Source organism: Pinus tabuliformis, chromosome 8, assembly GCF_031772625.1.
Source record: "Pinus tabuliformis cultivar Carrire ecotype Pingquan chromosome 8, CPIR1, whole genome shotgun sequence".
Lineage (NCBI taxonomy): Eukaryota > Viridiplantae > Streptophyta > Pinopsida > Pinales > Pinaceae > Pinus > Pinus tabuliformis.
The window spans coordinates 438,090,008-438,110,795 of record NC_142294.1 but is presented as its reverse complement, the minus strand read 5'-3'; the positions used below and the strand labels follow the sequence as shown (position 1 = coordinate 438,110,795).

General features: G+C 37.3%; 1 long non-coding RNA gene across 1 annotated transcript; it reads left to right on the top strand.

Moving 5' to 3' along the window:
• The first annotated feature begins 3,749 nt into the window (after positions 1–3,749).
• LOC149235933 (uncharacterized) lies at positions 3,750–18,837 on the top strand. Its single transcript, XR_016268362.1, has 3 exons — positions 3,750–3,842; positions 17,340–17,390; positions 18,482–18,837. It is a non-coding gene; the product is annotated as an uncharacterized LOC149235933 (long non-coding RNA).
• The last annotated feature ends 1,951 nt before the right edge of the window (positions 18,838–20,788 follow it).

The following is a 20,788-nucleotide window of genomic DNA, read 5'->3' as shown; positions in this document are numbered from 1 at the left end:
TTACTGACTTAACTAGTAGACAAAGCCCTGTCACTCCAGCGAACTGCAATCCAAGTCATCATGCTGATGTGGAAAATGAATTACTCAATTTGACTAAGGCACAAGTCAAATTGAGCCTTTCTTGCTACAATTTATAACAGAGATGAGAGGCTATATGAGAGGGGCCCGGGGGTAGAGCTCAAGCTATAACCGACTGTTGATTTCTCTATATCTCTTGCCATTCTTTTGCGTTTTGACATTTGGTTTATGCTCTTTTTTTCTTTTACACTTGCATAAACCTTGGTTATTTCTAACCCCTTCTTATCATAGGATGAAGTATAAAGAGAACTAGTACAAGTGACTAATAAGAACCAATCAAAAGATGGGATAATGAAACCAGGGGAATGATGGCAAGTGTTAAGTATGAATATCATGGAACAATACAACAACCAGAGCTTCCTATATGTGCCCCTCCTAGACAGTGAAAGAAAGACCCTAAGGAAGGTCACATTGGACTAGGAACAAATGATAATCGCTAAGGTTGAATAAAAGTATACAACCAAAATACAACCAAAAGTGGTCTATAATCCAATTTCCACCTCTGATCCATGCTAGAATTCCTTAAACATTGAATGAAAGCACTTGAATGCAAAAATGGTTAATGTACCTCACAATAGATGACACAATGGGCCAGAGTAGGCTAGACCAATGAATGTATTGATCAGAGAATGGGTGAGATGCATCATGCTTCATCATAGGAGAAAACTTTCTCCTAGGGTTACCGTGTATGTGGATGGGTAACAAGCACTATAGTGTAACTCTTTGGTATTCTTTATCAACAAAACTCCTTTTGGCAGCAACTGCTTACATGCCTCCTCTTTCCACATATGACCATTGATTATATGCTTACCTTTAGTTTCCTGCACTTGAACAGTATAAAAAATATTCATCTTTTCATTCAATCATTTAAATGGATCAAAATAATTCTTTGACATTTTCTTAAATGTTATTGGTATACATATGACCGATTGATGCCACAGCACTGTGTGTAGCCAGTTAATGATACACTGCAATTATTAAAGAATGAGCTTTCTGGTGTTCTTCAAGGTGGTTGTCCTCTCATGGCCAAAAAGTCTATATCTCTTGCTACAACGAGAGAACAAAAACTATTCAATGTTAATAATGTGCAAATGTTCCAATTTGAATATTGAAACTAGTGTTACTAGAATCCCAATTAATTGACAATTCAAAAATAATAAGTATTTTTATTTTTTTGCCATTTTTATTAAAAAAGGGCTATTTTATCAAATTTTCCGATGTGTAGCCAGTTAATGATACACTGCAATTATTAAAGAATGAGCTTTCTTGTGTTCTTCAAGGTGGTTGTCCTCTCATGGCCAAAAAGTCTACATCTCTTGCTACAACTAGAGAACAAAAACTATTCAATGTTCATAATGTGCAAATGTTCCAATTTGAATATTGAAACTAGTGTTACTAGAATCCCAATTAATCTACAATTCAAAAATAATAAATATTTTTATGTTGTACCATTTTTATTAAAAAGAGTGTTTTTATCGATTTTTTCGATCTGCAGAATTTTCAGATCCTTGTGGAGTTATTGATGTACATAATGTTTTATTTGAAATATCTCCACTGGATTCCAGCATACATGTAAGATTCACTGGTGCATCTGCTAGAGGATACAAACTATATAGCAATAATGTTGGTTAAAAAAAAAGAAAAGATTTTTATGTTTTGCCATTTTATTAAAAAAGGGCTATTTTATCAATTTTTTCGATCTGCAGAATTTTCAGATCCTTGTGGAGTTATTGATGTACATAACGTTTTATTTTAAACATCTCCCTTGGATTCCAGCATACATGTAAGATTCACTGGTGCATCTGTTAGAGGATACAAACAATATAACAATAATAGTTAGTTTTCAATTTTTTATTAACTGGGCACAAGTAAATCATGGTATATGCTCAAAAATCTTAGAAATTTCAACAAAAACTTGGTGATACGAGTATTTGCCTATTTCTTTTTTGAAAGAAAGAGATATACATTGCAGTACCAGTTCTAAACCAAATGGGAAACATAAATAACACTTGCCACAATCTAAAACCTACAAATAAAGCTATGAGTTGTCACAGTTTCTTGAGATGCAATTACTTTCACTGCTTGCTTAATGCTCTTGGAATAGGCCTTATCTTGTTTCCATTTAAAACCTCTTCAGTTTCTTGAGAGCAATGTGAAAAATGCTATCTAGTTTTTCATTATAGTTGTCTAGTAGCTTTCCACGGATATGAGGAAAAATCTTGTATCAATTATAGACCAAGAATGGGACATGGCAATAACCGTCTAATATCTATTTGTACTATCCTCATACTACACATTCCAGTATAATATAATCATAATTATGCTTGTTTATATTGCTCAGCAATTTGATACAAAAGGCCAGTGCAAACAAGTATATGTAAGAACTCAATAGAGTATTTTTAAAAGCGTTTTTAGCTCATAAATATGTTGCAATATTAATGATCATGGCAAATAACTTATACATCATCTTCCGACTCACTGATCGAGCCATGTATAAAGTTTAAAGTTTAAACACTGATAGCTAATTCTAATGATGATAACTTTTTACCTACCTTGATTGGATGATCCTGTTCATATTTATCTCTCATGTGAAATTTTGTGAAATTAAAATTAAAATTGTATCGATGTCCACTAAAGCCCAAAATACGTCAAAGGAGATGAAATGAAAAGGAGTACAAGAGCAGATGGAAATGAAGTCACATAAACAAAAGTGTACAAGTAGGTATACTGAGAAAGAATTCCTATTAAATCTCCTTGTAATCAGATAAAATCTTAGCCTCCTTCAAAGAGAAGCTCCAGAATGAGAGCAATAAATAAAGTTATATAATAATAAAATTTTGAATGTTGTTCTATTCTTGTGGTCACTGTGGACGGCTCTTGAAGCCTGCGAAACTTGATTACATACCTGATGATAAATTTTTAGATGATCCTCTCCAATGTGTTATTCCTCTTACATAGATTTTGCTTTTGGATGAATGTTCCAAAACTTATTATTTGATTCTTTGGATGATGCGAGCTTTTGTTGTGTTCTAATTATAGCAATGAAGCGATTGAACTTATATTCCTAGCCGGAGTTTTTAGTTTTTGAACTAATGTTTGATGCAATTCCTGTCAAACTTGGCCAACTTATAATCCATGGCTCTATGCCTTTGGGGTTCAAACCTGGGTCATTAACATGGTGACACACCATCCCAACTAGTACACCCCAGTGTGATGGTCTGTATATCCATAGTTATGTTTTCAGTTACATCCTTGTGCCATTTGGCAGTATTAGCTGCAATATCAGTTGTGCCAATTCCTCTGGTTGTAATTGTGATTCTGGTTGCAGTGATATTTTTAAATTTTCTTTCACTTGCAGCTTAGATGCAACTGTGGTCTCCATGGCAACAATGCTGCCAGTTGTAAGATTCCAATATGAAGAGTGGATAGTAGTCATAGTATCGAGTTGTTTCAAGTGATAGAAATTTGTTAGGCTATAAATGGCTCTATGTAATACTAAAGATTCATCGAATAGTCATTGTTTTCTATTAGGATGATGTAGGCAATGTTGGCATATCAAAGTGTACTAAGTGCTATTTTTTTAATAAATTTGTCAACATAATAATGCTAAGTTGTTTTATGATGTTATATGCTAGCATGTTGATTTTTGATGCTATTAACACCAAGGCTTACTTTTCTGCAGATGCTAACATCAAAGGACACACATTTTGTTGGTTATACTTATAAGGATCGTGACATGTTTAAAGAAATGCAAGGACCATCCGGTATGCGACCAACCTTTGAATATGAGAATGGTTATAGACATTGTTGACTACATTTTATCAATTCTTTTCCATCAACTATTTATTGAATTTTTTGATGCTGTAGTTGTTCAAAGTGTTACATGAAGCAATAAAAAATGTACAGTATGGAAGTACTAAAATTCAGCATAGAAATGGTGGATTCCAATGCGAGTCAATCTAGCCACAAACAATTTTGAGTATTATATTTCCTTGTTTATGATAAATCTAGACAAATTTGCATCAATAAAACCCTCATTCTAGTTCGGCAAAGATGGGAATTTTAACCCTCATGATAAATAAACTAGCCAAAGATGCATAGTTATGTATTAGTCCAGTATATGAGGAATAATATCAAATGGAGGCATGCTAAGAGAATATAAAAGAATATTGATGAGTGTACATTAATGAAAAACCTAAGTCACCTGACACGAGGATTCGGATTCTTAGGATTAAGGATTCGTGGTGTCGGATTCAGACACGTTGACCCCCCGGAACAGGACACATAGGATTCGTTTATATTTATATATTTATATATATATATATATTAAAATTAGATATTTCTTTTACACAAATTTTAATTAATGATACAAGTTTATTGATTTCAAATATAGATCTTCATATATAGCTATTAGCATGCATAGTACATACAATATTCAAATACATGTCAATCTTTATATCTATTTCTTATGCTTGGACGTGTGGGAGTATCCTCAAATTTTAGGGAAATTTCGGGGGTGCGGGGGGATGTCGGGGTATATATGTATAATTCAAGTTCATATACATTGTTCAATAATGAAAGCATAAATATTAAATAGACTAATAGTAATATGGATACCAATACATTGAAAATTGAAATTTGATCCACACATAAAATTTAAATTCATAATTGAAGTAAATAATTTAATAATGACATACATTATTCCATCTTCATCATTCATTTTGATACATACATCATTCATATGACATACTCATTATTCATCCATACCATGAGATTCGATAAAAAATTCAATAATGAAATATTCAAATACATTGATCCATATCATTCATCATTCTACAATCTACATTGATTTAAAAATTGAATTCATCATTCATCATTCTAGAATCTAAATTGAAAGCAAAACATATTAGTATATTACAATTTACTATATACTATATACTAGGTACTGAAGTTTGAACACTAAATTTTTATAACTCAAAGTTTCAAACTCAAAAATAGTTGAGAGTGAAGAGTCAAGAATCAGTCTGAGCTCATCAATATGTGGTGTCACAACTCGAAAGTTAAAACTGAAAAGTAAAAATGGATAATGAGCACTGAAAATAAAATCCACATCAAGGACTCAATCTCAATGATTGGTCCTCTACATCCATCTGCTACATGAAGTCATCGGGACCATCAATGGGATTGTCAGTATATGAGTCAGAGTCACTCTCTTGAGTAACCAACAGAACTCCAACCAAACCATGTTGTAACTCATCTAGTCCATCCTCATCATCTATCTGTGCACTAGCCTTTGGATCCACACCCCATCGTGTTGCCGGTCCCTTCTAATACTCTGGTGTCTTCCTATGTGCAAGACGTAGAGAACTGTGCATTGCAACTAGCTTCTCTGCTCTCATAGAGGAAAGTCTATTCCTCTTTATAGAGTGGATGAAGCTTTATGTGGACCAATTCCTCTCTGCTGCAAATGAACTAGCAATCTGAGACAATAAGCGAATAGCAAGTTGTTGGATCTCGTGAGCATCATCCCCATGCATGGTCCACCAACCAATGGGGTTAGTCTGTGTAAGTCATTGCGATCTTCCCTTGTATCACACTTGTTGAAGGGACCATTGAGACTTGCAAATTGCATCCATTGTCTCTTAATTGTTCTCCCTTCTTTTGAACTACACATCTTTGTAATGGTAGCTCGAAATCCCTTTTTGATCTCTGGATAAGAATTATACCAGTCCTTGCCACATACCATTTTGGGTTGAGTGCATACGCCGCCATGTGCAAAGGTGTATTCAGTGGATCCCACCTACGCTGTATAATGGGTTGAATCTGGGTTGTATAAAACTCTAAGGAAGGATCTTTCTCACGAATGGCCACCCTTACTTGATCCAACATAGTATCAAAAGTCTCACAGCTTTTTCCAAGAGTTGGAGAATCTCTGTCAGTGTAGCCAATGACCTCAACTACAAGACGTAAAAGTGACCCCTAATAACGACAATCTGTCCACCAATCATTATCCAATATCTGAATCCTGATTTTCTTTCCTTCCTCTGTTTAGGATTCTGGCCATCTTTTCCAATTTGGATTCACAACCATGCCTTGCAATGCTGATTGCACCTCCAACATCCTCTTTAATAAAAGAAAGTAACTAGCATATTTGGTATTAGTAGGCTTGAGGAATTCCTTCCTCGCATGAGACGAGTACATGGCTAAAGAGGTATGGTGATTGCAAATAAACATCTGCACATTTCTTGGAGTTGTCACCAAGTTAGATACCCACTCAATTTTTCCAATGTCTTTCAATTCATTATTGAGTGCATGCACACAACAAGGGGTCCATAAAATATGCCTGTATTTACTTTGAATTATTAATCCTGCTGATCTACACACTACTGCTGCGTCTGTCACAACTTGTACAACATTTGTAGATCCAACCTCCTCTATATCATCATGAAGAAGTTCAAATTGGAAAGTTGCATCTTTGTGCTTTCTAGAACAATCAATAGCTTTAAGAAAGAAAGGTCCCTCTCGACAAGTAACTATGATGTTGATTAGTGGACGTTTGGCAATGTCTATCCACCCACCCATAACGATAGAACAACCTTCCCTTAGCCATGTCTGCCTCAAGTTTCCTTTTTCACATTAATATTGGCCACTTGCCTTTCTAATATCATTGTACTCAACTAATATGAGGGTCCTGTTGTTGCAATTGCCTTGACCATCTCGTTGTAGTAAGGAGAACGACTAACATGGAAAGAAATGCCATTGGCAAAAAGGAATTTTCCGATGGCATCATTTGTATCATCGTGATTCAACTTACCATACATCCCTGCAAGAGTTGGTCCCACTGCACAAGAAAGAGAACCCTTAGTCCCAACATGAGATGGTGGAAGCGTATTTTCATTGTTTTATTTTTCCTTTGGAGCTTGTGGCTTCATCAATATTTTGGTGAGCTTGGGCCGTGACATCTTTAATTAAGAAGGTGCCCTTTGTATCTGCTGCCATTTGCATCCTCAAGGGCTCTGATTTTTGCAGTAAGGTTAATTTTGTACATATATGAACCTCTTTGCCACCTACACCCAAAAGATGCATCTTGATCCAACTATAACTCCCATTCCAAGAATGACTACAAACATTGCATTTCCAATGGTGTGCCCCACCTTTTTGTCTTTTTTGGTTTTGGTTGAGTTGAAGAGTCAATGGTTTGGTAACATATAACAAAAGAGGTTTGCTTGGATTAAATGTCCCATTTGCTTATTCTACCAATGACTTTGATGGGGTTGCAGTTGCACTGGGAGAAACACACGCTGCACTACTGCCATGGGTTTTATTCATTGTTGATGAGATTTCAGATCCAAGTGGACTTCCTGTTTGAAGATCATATTCACTATCACTGTCAGTGGCACTATGGCTGCTCATGCTGTTGTGATCAACCATTTTACACTTGCAGCTTCTTGTGTTTTAATTTATTTTGCAATTTTTTTTAGTTTCCCTGCAGGAAGGGTTTAAATTTTTATTTTCTCATAATGTAAATTAAAATTTACAATACAAAATCTACTATAATTAAATTATTAAAATTTAAAAACTTCAAAAACATTATAGAAGCTATAAAAATATTAAATTACAGTGAACAATCTACTGTTCACTATGTTCATTAAATTATTAAAATTTAAAAACATTACAAAATTTCCTACTTAGAAGTTAGAAGTTATAGAATAAAAATAAATAAATTAAATTACAGTGCCATTGTACATTGTTCATTGTGTTAAGCAAAAACAATATTATTTAGAAAACAATTTGAAGTCACCTTTCCCGATTGTGGAGCAAGCCTGACAGTAGGTGAGCAGGTGTTTGAACTTTGCAGTACTCGACCCTGTAGGAGAGCAAAGAATGAGCTTGAAGTTGGAAGTTGGAGGTTGACGACAACTTGTCGGAGAGCAGGGGCAGGACGACACATGTTGACGACACAGGTAGGAGGTCGATGACACAGGCAACGCTAAAGCGAGGAGGTCGACGGCATAGGCAGCGTTGGAGAGTGGAGGTCGACGACACATGCAACATTGGAGAGAGGAGGTTGACGACACAGGCAACGCTGGAGCAGGTCTCGACAGGTCTTGGCGACGACAGGAGGATGACTTGACGAAAATGGGAACTCTTCAGCGTCTTCCAGCAAGTCGAGTCGACCAAATGAAATGAACGATGAGCTTTTAATTTTATTAAACTTAGCTTTTCTTTAATTTTTTTTTTTTATTTGTTTTGATTTTTTAAAAGGTTATTTTCATTTTTATTTTTAAATTGGGTCTTATTAGACAAATTTAAGGGGGGACGCATCCCCCTTCAAAAGGGACGCCTAGAATCACCCCTTTTTGGGGAGTCTAGATCCCCACACTGGGGAAATGCACTCCCTTGCATCTCCCCAAAAAGGGTGCGCGGGGAAACGCACCCCCAGTAGACTCTCTGTCCCAGGTGCGTGCACCCGACCCTGGGGGACGCGTCCTTGTGGAACACTGAATAATATACACCAATAAATCTACTAGTGCACAAAATCTACACAACGTTTTACACAATTTTACAATAACTAAACTTGGTTATATTAATCAATTGATAATACAACAATCTAGTGCTCTCATATCAGGGATAATGGCCCTCAAATATCCACTTGCACAAGAGACAAGATACACTGACAATCTAGTCGATGTTGTCAACGATCACAACTGCTTTGTTGTATCCTGTACACTGCGGGTCCTTCGCTTTTTTTCTTCAACACTGCCTCATATCAATGCACCAACTCCTTTAGGCCACTGAACTCGGTCTCCACAATCTACCCTCTAGCTGATCATATGTCCATCTATCATTAACACATAGCTGCTCCTTCGTCCTTCAAGGCAACAATACGTTGAGACTTCTTCCCAATGCTGCTCCTCAGCTCTTTTGGGACTTGTCTTCCCACTATAGTCTTCCTGAGTTGTTCCAATGAAGACTAACATTGGGCAGGAGGGTTTCCACCTATCATCATCGAATGTGGCTTTTCCAATAATGAACACGGGCTATCAACAACTGCTCCTCTTGGTCCACTCTCATGTTGCCCTCCAATAGACCACAAGCGTCCAATAAAAATGTCCAACCTAGGACCGCATCCTCTAGCATATAAGTCAACATTAATACATCAACCAATCACATAATTGCATTCCCGAACGTTGGTGTCCACTGCTGCAACTCTGACCATTGGTCCAGGCTTGCTTGCACATTGCTACAACACCTTTTCCAAGACTATCAAACCTCTTAAAACATGCAGCCTCCCTCCAAGGCCTCAAAATTGAACCCCACAACCTCCTGTCCAAGTAAACAAATGCCTGCGGCCTAGTGCAGCTTCTCACCCCCCCTAAACAAGGTACTCTAGGCCTGCGTCCTAGTTGTAGGTGCTCCAAACAAATGTGACTCGCTATAAGGAAGATATACCACACAAAACAAGCCCAAAAGATCACCAAATATGCCTTTGACAAATGCGCAACCTCCTACTCCAAACTCGGACCTATAGAGAGACAAATAACCAACCAAAATAGTCCCAAATACTCTTGCCCTCCTCCTCCTAGAGCTCGGCTGCCTCAGAGGTGTATAATATATGAGAAGATGCTTTTTGGATGTGTCTAAATGCCTCCCATTAACCTCATATTTATATCGAACAGAAGGCTCCATCAAATCACAGGTGTGGGCTTGACAATCTATCATAAGGCCTCTAAACACCTAGCTGACCTTAACGTGTGCCACCATGCCCATACATTAACTTCAAAAAATATTTTCTTCACTTCTAGAGCTCAGATATCGATGATTTTTGATGCCCCTTTCTCCTCTAAGGGTTGTCTAACACCTCCATGTGTCAAATCATCGAAATGCCTCGTGGTTCCAAACCCACCAGTTAGGGTGCAAGGCACACACCTTGTGTTCCAAGCCCACAAAGAACTTTTGTAGTGTAGCTCCAACCTCCAAACCCCGAGCCCTAGGGCTTGGAGTACTTCCCAAGCTACCAAATCTAAACATAATTTGAAAATTATCTTCGTTAGCATGGGTTCCAACATCAAACGATTGTGCCTTATAATCCTCAATAGAATGGTGTAGCCGAAAGAATGAACAGGACAATCTTAAATATGGTATGTTCAATGATGTTTTTCAAATACATTAAGTTGATGTTCTGGGACTTTATAATCCTCAACAAAATGGTATAGCCGAAAGAATGAACAGGACAATCTTAAATATGGTACGTTCAATGATGTTTTTCAAATACATTAAGTTGATGTTTTGGGATGATGTAGTAATAAGTGCAGTTTATATTAAAAATCGATGTCCATCTCATGCTCTAAAAGACAAGACTCTTTATGTAATGTGGTATGGCCACATTCCTTCGCTGAGGCATCTCATGGTTTTTGGTTCCACCTATTATGCCTTGATAACTAAGGAATAGAGAAACAAACTTGGTGAATGGAGTCGAAAGTGTATCTTCTTGGGGTACTCAAATACCTCCAAAGCATATCGTCTCTACGATGAAGTAAATAAGTTTATACTGTCTAGACTCTCAAGATGTGATTTTTCTTTAATCTTCCAAGAATGACAATGTTGTTGAGTGGCAGCTTGATCGCTTGGACAGATTTGGGAATGCAAAATATTTTTAGGAATTTGATAATAAGATTCCACATCTTGAGGGGGGATCCCTATCCTGGATCAATCTGTGGAATCTCCTTCTGAAGCACTCTCTCCCCCTCATGAAGCTCCAACCACTGATCAAGAAGACACTTTGAGTGATGTGATTCAACCCCATCTCAGTCAATAGAATAGCTTGGGCCATCTTAGAAAGGTCCTCCAAAATGGCTCTCCAAGACACTTGAAAGTGTTCATCCTGATGAAGTTGGAAGGACAAGAATGATAAATTCTGATTTAGTTGTTGATATGGATGTTTCTTATAATTGTGAATTAAATTTGTCTACAAATTTTGAGCCAACTTACTTTAAAGAAGTTGCTTCTCATAATGAATGGAAAGAAGCAATGCAGAAAGAGTATGATGCTCTGATAAAGAATGGAACCTAGAAGCTGGTGGACCCTCCATTTGGAACCAAACTGATTGGCTACAAGTGGGTCTTCAAGAACAAATATAAATTAGATGGCTCACTTGACAAGCATAAAGCAAGGTTCATGGCAAAAGGTTTTGCACAAAAAGAAGGGGTCGATTATGAGGAGATGATTGGCCCCACAACAAAGTGGGCTATCATCCAGACTCTCTTTGCCTTAGCAGCTTAGAATGAATGGAAAGTCCATCAAATGGATGTAAAAATTGCCTTCTTTAATGGAGATCTGAAAGAAAATGTTTTTATGTCTCAACCAAAGGGATTTGTTGTGAAGGGACATTTTCTTGAGCCACACAAGGGATATGGTTAGAGAAACCCTTGTCTTGTGGTTAGAACCATGACATACCTCTTCAAGTGACTTTACCTTTGTACCGATATAGGTCATTTGAATAGGTCCATATTGCCTCTTGTCATTTTTATATTCCATGAACGCTTAACAAAGATGCAGTTGTTCTTTGTTTAAGAGTTAGGAACATGCTAACAATGCCACATGACATCTCCTTATGCATATATCTCTCCTCCAAATATGTAGAAAATAACTCAAACAAAGTGCCCTTAGAGCTGAAACATGCCTCCAGATATGTGAAATGCACCTCAGGTAATGCATAATGCCCTACTGGACCTTCTAGACTGCACTAGATGCCTTATTGAAGAGGGAGTTACCATTAGTAGGGTAAATTCATGATAAGGCAACAAGTATTTAACCCCTAGCATGGAATGCTCCTCATCAAATGGGTACCTTTTATCATTCAAAAGTATTTGAAGGCCATATGGTACCTCTCAAAGAAGAACATTTCTCTCTTGGACTATGTTTGACCCATAACTTGCCACGAAAAGAGCCTTGGACATTTTACCGAGGAAGGTGTTCTTCATCTAGGTCCCTTCAAGCTTATGTCAGCTATCTTTGTGGTCCTAGGACCTTGGGTACGATCCATGTGTAGGGCACTCCATCAATGATGAAACCCAATGGTAATGTAGACCACGACAAATATATGTCAATGTGCCCAATTGGAAACCCAATGGTGAAACATGCCTCCAAAAGAGGCTACATCAAGCCAACAATACCCCTTTACAATTTTTTTTCCCTAGATGATGACTGTTGGTTGGGGAAGATAGAACAAGGTGCATGGCCTCCAAGTCTCTTCTCTCAACTTGTAATCATCCATGCTCTGTATTTGAGAGAAAGATGTGCATGAAAATGCAAAATAAGCCACACATATTTAGGGGTAACACGTAGCCAAATTTTATAGGACAGCACTCCTGGAACAAGGGACCAGGTTGCATTTATCAATAGGCCAAAGGGAAACTTTGGAGGTGCTTCATAGCATGGGTGGAAGAGATGTTCTACTCTTGGTTGGTGTAATGCTAATAAAAATAAAAGCACTGAGGGATGCAAGTTGCATTTATAGCCCAAGCTCGAGATACATTAAACTCTTGGTTGGTTTAATGCTAATAAAATGAAATAGAAAGTTTTGACATTGAACATTAATGTTGTAGAAATTTTAAGGTCTGTAGCCCCAACCCAGTTTCAAAGGTTTTGCATAGAGTTTAACGCCCATAGCCCCACATGTTAGCTGATATGTAAACTTAATGCAATTTTTAGAGAAACATTTCAGGACTATACTTCTTTTGCACTTTACAGCTGATAGAAAATAAACAAGCATGCACAAAATTTTTACTCTGATTTTGGTCTAACAGTGACCTTAGAAAGACCCCACAATGGGGAGAACAATTACTAAGAAGGATTTTATTTTTGCTTTCTCAGGAAAATTTATACACAACAATAAATTCACCAAAGGTACTTACCTCCCCTTTAAATCTGGACAACTGATAAGATTTGGCTGCCTGGAAATTTGTGCCACAGTTTGAACTTAACCCCTCAATTTTTGTGCCTCAGTGAGCTGTCTCTGCCCTTTGAAATCGAGCCACAGTTTTGCAACAATTCCCTTGTTCTGTGTGCCCACCATTCAGCTTCAATCGCTCGAAAATCAATGCCCTTCTGCCCTGAATTTCTCTCCTAGGAAATTGTGCCCAGGTATGCTCAGTCAAACTAGAATTTCATGTCACTGTTTCAGAGAATTTCTCTTCTAGAAATTCACACTAGTCTGTCAGATTCAGGCCTGCACTTCTGCTCCTCTTAGTCCCTCATAAATGTGGCCTGATATCTTTGAAATTTGAGTTGAAAGCTTGCCTCGAGGACCTGTAGGTGACTTTATTTGCTGTAACGTGTGATTTCCTCCTGCAAAAATCTCTGTTGTGGCAGCTTCCTCTCTTTCTTCACTCATCTCTTCTCTAACTATTCACAAGTAGAATGATAGAGCCCTCAGCATTTTTCCTCCCTTTTTAGCTTCATTAGTTAGGAGAACCCTAACCCTTTTGATCAAGGGCTGAGATTAGATCTCAGCCCTCTAGATTGGTGGAGATCATTCCCTCACTTGACACTCTTTTTATGTGCCTCCCCTCATTAATGACTCCCTAGTCACTTTATAACTATATATTTATACCTTGTACTTTTTTTGCCACATAAAGTCAACTTAAAATTATGAAGTGATTTTAATACTAAAAGTACCTATACATAAAGTACCACATAAAGTGGCTTTATAACATGACTTTATTATAACTCATAAAGTCACATGCTAAAAAGGTGTTATAAAGTGTTTTCCTAGGCAAAAATGCAAATGCACTGGGAAACACCTACTTGGTACCTTTTTCTTCAACACTCCCTCTTAGCGAGCAAGGTGTTTCTCTCCACTCCCATCTTGTCTCTGAAGTACACATGCTTGCCCCTTGGCAATGACTTGGTGAGAATATCTGCAACTTGTTCATCAGTGGATGTGTACTGAAGCATCCTACTCCTCTCTGAACCCAATTCTAGGTGAAGTGCTACTTGATCTTTATGTGCTTTGACCAATCACGAAATACTGGATTCTCCATGAGTTTAATGCAACTTTGATTATCACATTATATCGTAGTTGGTCTCTGCATCTGAACAAATAAACCACGTATCTTGGAAAGCCAAATAGCATCACAAATGGCCTGACTAGATGCAATATACTTAGTTTTCGTTGAGCCCAGTGCCAATGATCTCTACTTCTTGCTAAACCATGACACTGCCACTGAACTCAACATGATCTAGAAGTACTCTTCCGGTCACTAGCACTCCATGCCCAGTCTGAGTTTGTACAACCTATCAACCTGATTCCATCTCCTTGGATATAGTCCAAACCATAGTCCATTGTGCCCTGTAGGTAGCGAAACACATGTTGCGCAACCACCCAGTGCACTCTCTTGGGCTCCATCATAAGCTGACTCAATGTGTTGACTGTGAAACAAATACCCGGTCTAGTGTTGACTAGATACACGGTACACCAACGAGTTGATGAAATGACGATACAAAGTGGGGTTCACCAACTCAGAATCTGAAACTTGCAAGTTCTTCTAGTTGGTGATCATTGGAGTAGCCATAGGCTTGCAATCCTCCATACAAAATATCCTCAGTATGTTTCCTGCATATCTTCCCTGACCCATGAAGATATGCCAATGCTCCTGTCAAACTTCAACCCCAAAAATTAATGCATCAATTGCATATCAGTGATGTCAAACTCTGAGGCAAGGTCCCTCTTGCAATGCTGGATGAGTCTCTCCTCTCCTATAATAACAAGTCTTCCACATACAGAACCATAATAAGTGGATCTTCACCAACCATGATGAAATATAGGTTTGGATCTACGTCACTCTTCTAGAAACCCATCTATTGCAATTAGGCATCAATCCTCTTGTACCATCTCTCGGTGCTTGCTTCAATCCATATGAGGCTTTCTTAAGCCTATACACATGAGACTCTCTCCCACACAGCTCAAAGCCTTATCGCTGCTCAATATACACCTCCTCCTGTATGGCCCCATTGAGAAAGGCAGTCTTCACATCCATCTTTTGAATCCTCCAACCCATCTCAACTGCTATGGAGATCACTGCTCTAATAGAGGTATAATGAAGAACTGAAGGTCTCCTCATAGTCAACTCCTTCTACCTTTGAGAACCCTCGTGCCACAAAACGAGCTTTGAATTTCTCCATGTTGCCATTTGCTACATGTTTGATCTTGTAGAGCCACCTGGAAGTCACCACTGACTTCCCCTTAGGTTTTGACACTATCTCCTGCACATAACTCTTCATGATGGAGGCATACTCCTCCACCATGGCATCCCTCCAGATCTGCTAACAAGCAACCTCGTCGTAGCTAGTTGGCTCAGTGTCCACAACTTCTGCCACCTAGCCACCCAACCTCTCTGGTGGTTTTCTCTTCCTAGTTGACCACTTGGGTTTCTTACAATCTCCTGTGCTTCCTTCATGGTCTCATGAAGCCATTTTGGCTTCCTCTTCACTATAGTAGCCTCCTTAACTGGTATGGAAAAATCCTCCCCTGGAGCCTCTCCTCCTGATGGAGAAGCCCCTCCTGTGGTCTATGGTCAACCTATACTTCGAGACCCTATGCCCGATGATTCTGAACTCTGTGAACTTGTCACTCCAGAAGTAGGTGATCCTCCTGACCTTGGTGTACTACTTGAAGATCCTGATACCTGTGGTGTGGCCCCTACTGAGGAGTCTGCTGCTTTACTTGATCAATCTCCTAAGACCTCCTGAAGGCCCTCTCCTCCTCAAATCTCACATCCCGCCTCACGACAACTTTCCTTTGTACTAGAATGTATATGCGGTAGGCCTTGCTGGTCTCATTGTAGCCCACAAAGATACCCTTCTTTGCAGTGGGTTTCAACTTCGTCCTTTTTTCCTTAGGGACGTGTGAATATGTAAGGCACCAAAAAACCTGATGTGCCCAATCTCAGGCCTCTTCCCAGAATAAACCTCCTCAGGAGTCTTACTCAAGGCTTTGTGTGGACTCTTGTGCTGCAAGTACACTACAGTGTTACACATCTCAGCCCATAAAAATAAACGTAGCCTTTGATCATGCAACATAGCTCTTACTGCACCCACTATGGCCCTGTTCTTCCTCTCCACCACCCAATTTTGCTGGAGGTTATAAGGCACTATGTACTCACTCATGCCAATACTCCTATAGAACTCCACCTCCTTGGACGTATACTTGCCTCCATTGTCTGATCTCAAGACCTTAATCTTCTTACCCATCTGGTTCACCACAAGAGCCTTAGAGTTTGCCTTGATATGCGTGCCTGAGATTGCCTAGGAATTCAGGCCTGTAGGTGATTTTTTTTTTGCTGTAAAGTGTGATCTCCTCCTGCAAAATTCTTTGCTGTAGTAGCCTCCTCCTTCACTCTTCTCGTCTCTAACTCGCAAGTAGAATGATAGAGCCCTCAACCTTTTTCCTCCCTTTTTAGCTTCATTAGTTAGGAGAACCCTAACCCTTTTGATCAAGGGCTGAGATTAGATCTTAGCGCTCTAGATCAATGGTGGAAATCATTCCCTCACTTGACGCCATTTTTATGTGGTCCCCCTCATTAATGACTCCCTAGTCACTTTATAACTTTATATTTGTACCTTGTACTTTTTTTTCCACATAATGTCAACTTCAAATTATAAAGTGAGGTTAATATTAAAATAAAGTACCACATAAAGTGGCCTTATAACATGACTTTAATATAACTCATAAAGTTACATGCTAAAAAGGTGGCGTAGTTCAAATGCACTAGGAAACACCTCCTTTTGCACTAGGAAACACTTCCTTGGTACCCCTTTTCTTCAACAAATGTCAAATAATTATTCTGACCTTTTATTTTAATTCCTATTCACTTCAAAATTAGAAATGGAAAAAACAAACTAGCATGGAGCCATCTTATCCCAAGAACTCTGCCCTTGGTTTTTTTTTATTAAATTGTTTAGTGCATAGTAGATACACATAAACATGGATATATGCTACTGTCATATTTTGAGGAATAATATTCCTTCTGTAAATGTTCCAGTAAGTTATAATCATCATTAATGGATGCTTTTCAAGATTAACCTGTAGAGGTTGATGGAGAAGAAATTGACTTAGATCTAGAATGGTGTCATTAAACTTTGAATGAATTCAAACTATATATGGATGTTTTAGATGGACAGTGTTTGTTTCAATGAGTTCAAATTCTATAAAAATAAGAGTTTGTGACTGAAAACTGTTAAATGCTTCTGTGCAACAGATATGAAACCAAAGAGCTCGCGAAAGAAACCTTCTCTCGTCTCCTTGTTTGGTATGCATCGCTATCTTTGCCATTTAATTCATTCATTATATTCTTTTAATTTACAATGTTTTAAGCTTTTATGTCATTAAACACTGCTCTTACTAGAAGAGAATTGGAACTCTAGAACTGTCAGTTTTTATAGCCAGTCTAACAACTCGCTTTCAAATCATAGTAGCAATGTGCAATGCGGTTTATAGTTTGCTGTTCTTGTTTTTGATGTTCAAGGGCATTGCAATCCATATATTCGTTGTGTTTGTGCTTGTAAGATGGATAGCATATACTATCTTTAGAATAAAGAGTTGAATTTCTGTTTTGAAAACAGTTAGTGAGTCAAACTTGGCTAACTTAAAATTCAGAGCTTTATGCCCATTGGGGTTTGACCATGGGTCCTTAACAACACCTCATCTCAACCACTTGATTACAGCACGTCGGACTGTTTTAACATAGTTGCGTTTCTACTGGGATTCTTTAAACGAAAACAGTATTCTTTCAGTTTCCTAAGTACCTTTGTGGGATTGGATAAACCCATCAATACTACACATGTCCAAAACTAGGGAACGATTTCAAAGCTTGATCAGATTCAAAAGAAGGCAAAGAAATATATCACCCCGGGATTAGATCCCCACCCCAATCCCACTACATATCAGCACAAGGAAACTCCTATTTACGACGATAAAGTGGAGCTCACATGCTATAGAACATATCATCGTACAATCAAATTCCCACCATATCTTATATAGGAAACTTGTAGTACTAAAGAGATTTAACATTTCAAAAGGAAAATACCGCCATAAGCATAGAATCATCGTGATGCTATAATTGAGAGGAGGGATGTTATTACCAAAATTATTATTGCATTTTGAAAAAAGGTCAAAGTTGAAGAGTAGAGAGACACTTACCATCTCTTTTCTGATGGTTCTTTTGAAAGTGGTGTTAGTTTGTTGTTAACTGCTGAGATTATGGGACTCTTTTCTCAATGTCATGACATGCTGCCATTGGTTGCTTGAACAATTCAGGACATGACTGCATTCTTGTTTAATGAATGTTTCCTACCTCAAGTGGGGTGACTTAAAAATTGGCCTTTCTTGTGGTTAATGCAGATAGAATTGACTTGGACGAAAGTAAGAGTGCAAATGATGACATGGTGGAAACGACAAGGGGAATTCCTCGACCATGAACCATTTTGTTGTGTATACTTAGTTGTATCCCCTTGGAATGTCCCTTGTTTTTGTTGGGAAGCAATAAAATTCTCTCGTAATCCCATTTCTTAATAAATCATTTTGTGATATCAAAGTTGGCATGAGATGAAAAATAAGAAATGGCATTGGGGGTGTAATATTTGTTCAAGAATGCTTTACTGCAGATGAACTTAAAATTCATTCAATCATATCAAATTGCTTGTAATACTTATGAAGCATGTTTATTTTAAATCCATATATATATATATCTCTTGAAATATGAGGTTTTCCAAAATCGCTCACAATAGATACATGGTGACATGTGGTTTTAATGTCATCTTTTTTAAACTTTCTATGATACTGTGTTTTCTCAAGTAAGTCTCGTGCATGAAGGGGCATCTTTATACCATGTGCCTGTCACTTCAAAGTTCATTGTTAAGCAGACATTATGTTAATGAAAGAGTTTCATCCCTTTCGGAGGAAGCTTTAAACTCCTTAGTTATGTCATCTTCTTTAAACTTTCTCTGATACAGTGTTTACTTAAAAGTAAATCTCGTACATGAAAGGGAATTTTTACACCATGTGGCTGCCACTGCAAATTTCATTGTTAAACGAACATTATATTAATGAAAGAGTTTCATCCCTTTCAAAGGAGGTTCAAAAGAAGTCTTAAACTCCTTAGTTTGAGGGGAAGATTCATCCCTTTCAAAGGAAGCCTCCAACTCAGTTAAGTGAGGGACGGATCCCAATCTTGAGCTTTTGGACATGGCATGTGTGGCTTTATTGCATATACATTTTTGATGGACTTGGAGAGTATATAAAATATCATTTCTTAAAATTTGTATTGCCAGGGCATATATAATGTCGAGTTTAAATCAAAATCTTACATTCACATAGTATCATTGAGCTTGAGCATTGACAAACACAATGTATCATTGAGCATTGATAAACACAATGCCAAATTATGTAGGGTAAAGTTTAAATCAAATTCTTACATTCACTTAGTATCATTGAGCATTAACAAACACAATGTATCATTGAGCATTGACCAACACAATCCCAAATTATGTAGGATAAAGTTTAAATCAAATTCTTACATTCACTTAGTATCATTGAGCATTAACAAACACAATGTATCATTGAGCATTGACCAACACAATCCCAAATTATGTAGGGTAAATTTTATCGATGAACAAATTCATCTTAAGGTTAATAATCATATTAAAATAAAAATCAAATTATTATATTCCTTGAATATCATTGACCATCAACAAACAATAAATTTTAAAAAATCAAATTATTATATTCCTTGAATATCATTGACCATCAACAAACAATAAATTTAAAAACATCTCAAATTATGTAGGGTGGTGGAATTTATATATGAAAACATTTGTTTTAATGTATAATTATAAATTTAAATCATTTTGTTACGCTATTTTGCACAAAATTAAAACTTCGAACTCCAATAAAATAATGAGAATGATATGTGATATTTTATATTAATCAAAACTATAAAGTTTGAATGTAAAATTTATTTTAATGGAAAAGCTTAACTCTTAATAAGCATTTAAATATAATATTAAGATTTTTTTTAAATGTAGTTAAAAGTTCTAAAATGCTATAAGATTGGTCTCTCTTTGAAACTGCAACACAATAAGGTACCTATTATAAATTATATTAGGGAACAGAAGCAATACCTAATGCAAAGCCAAAGGTATGACTTGAAATTATTATGAACATTCTAAACGATCTTTAGTGGGGAAGAGTTATAACTGTCATAAATAAAATGTTATTATAGCTACGTGAAGTAAGTTTGTCATCATTCCATATCCAATGGTTTTCACATGCGGTTCATATTTTCTAATATCCACAAGTTCTTACATTTTGTAATACGAGCAAAATTTATGCCATATTGAGGCACTGTTGGACATAGTGATAACAAAAGCATGAATGATTCATCAATAGTCGGATTGAGTGATTGTACAAGTTGTTTGTACTTCCACAAGGGATTAAGTGGAATCTTATTGGAAGGTCTGCTACATCAACAATCACATTTGTTCACGAAATGCAAAATGGCTTCAACATATTGTATTTCATTGGAAATATATTGTACCACGTTCCCAAAGGTTATTTCTTATCTAGTTCACATGGAAGGAAATGATTGTGCTCCCTTAAACATGGATCATTTACTAAAGAAGACAAAAGATTACATGTCCTCAAAATGGA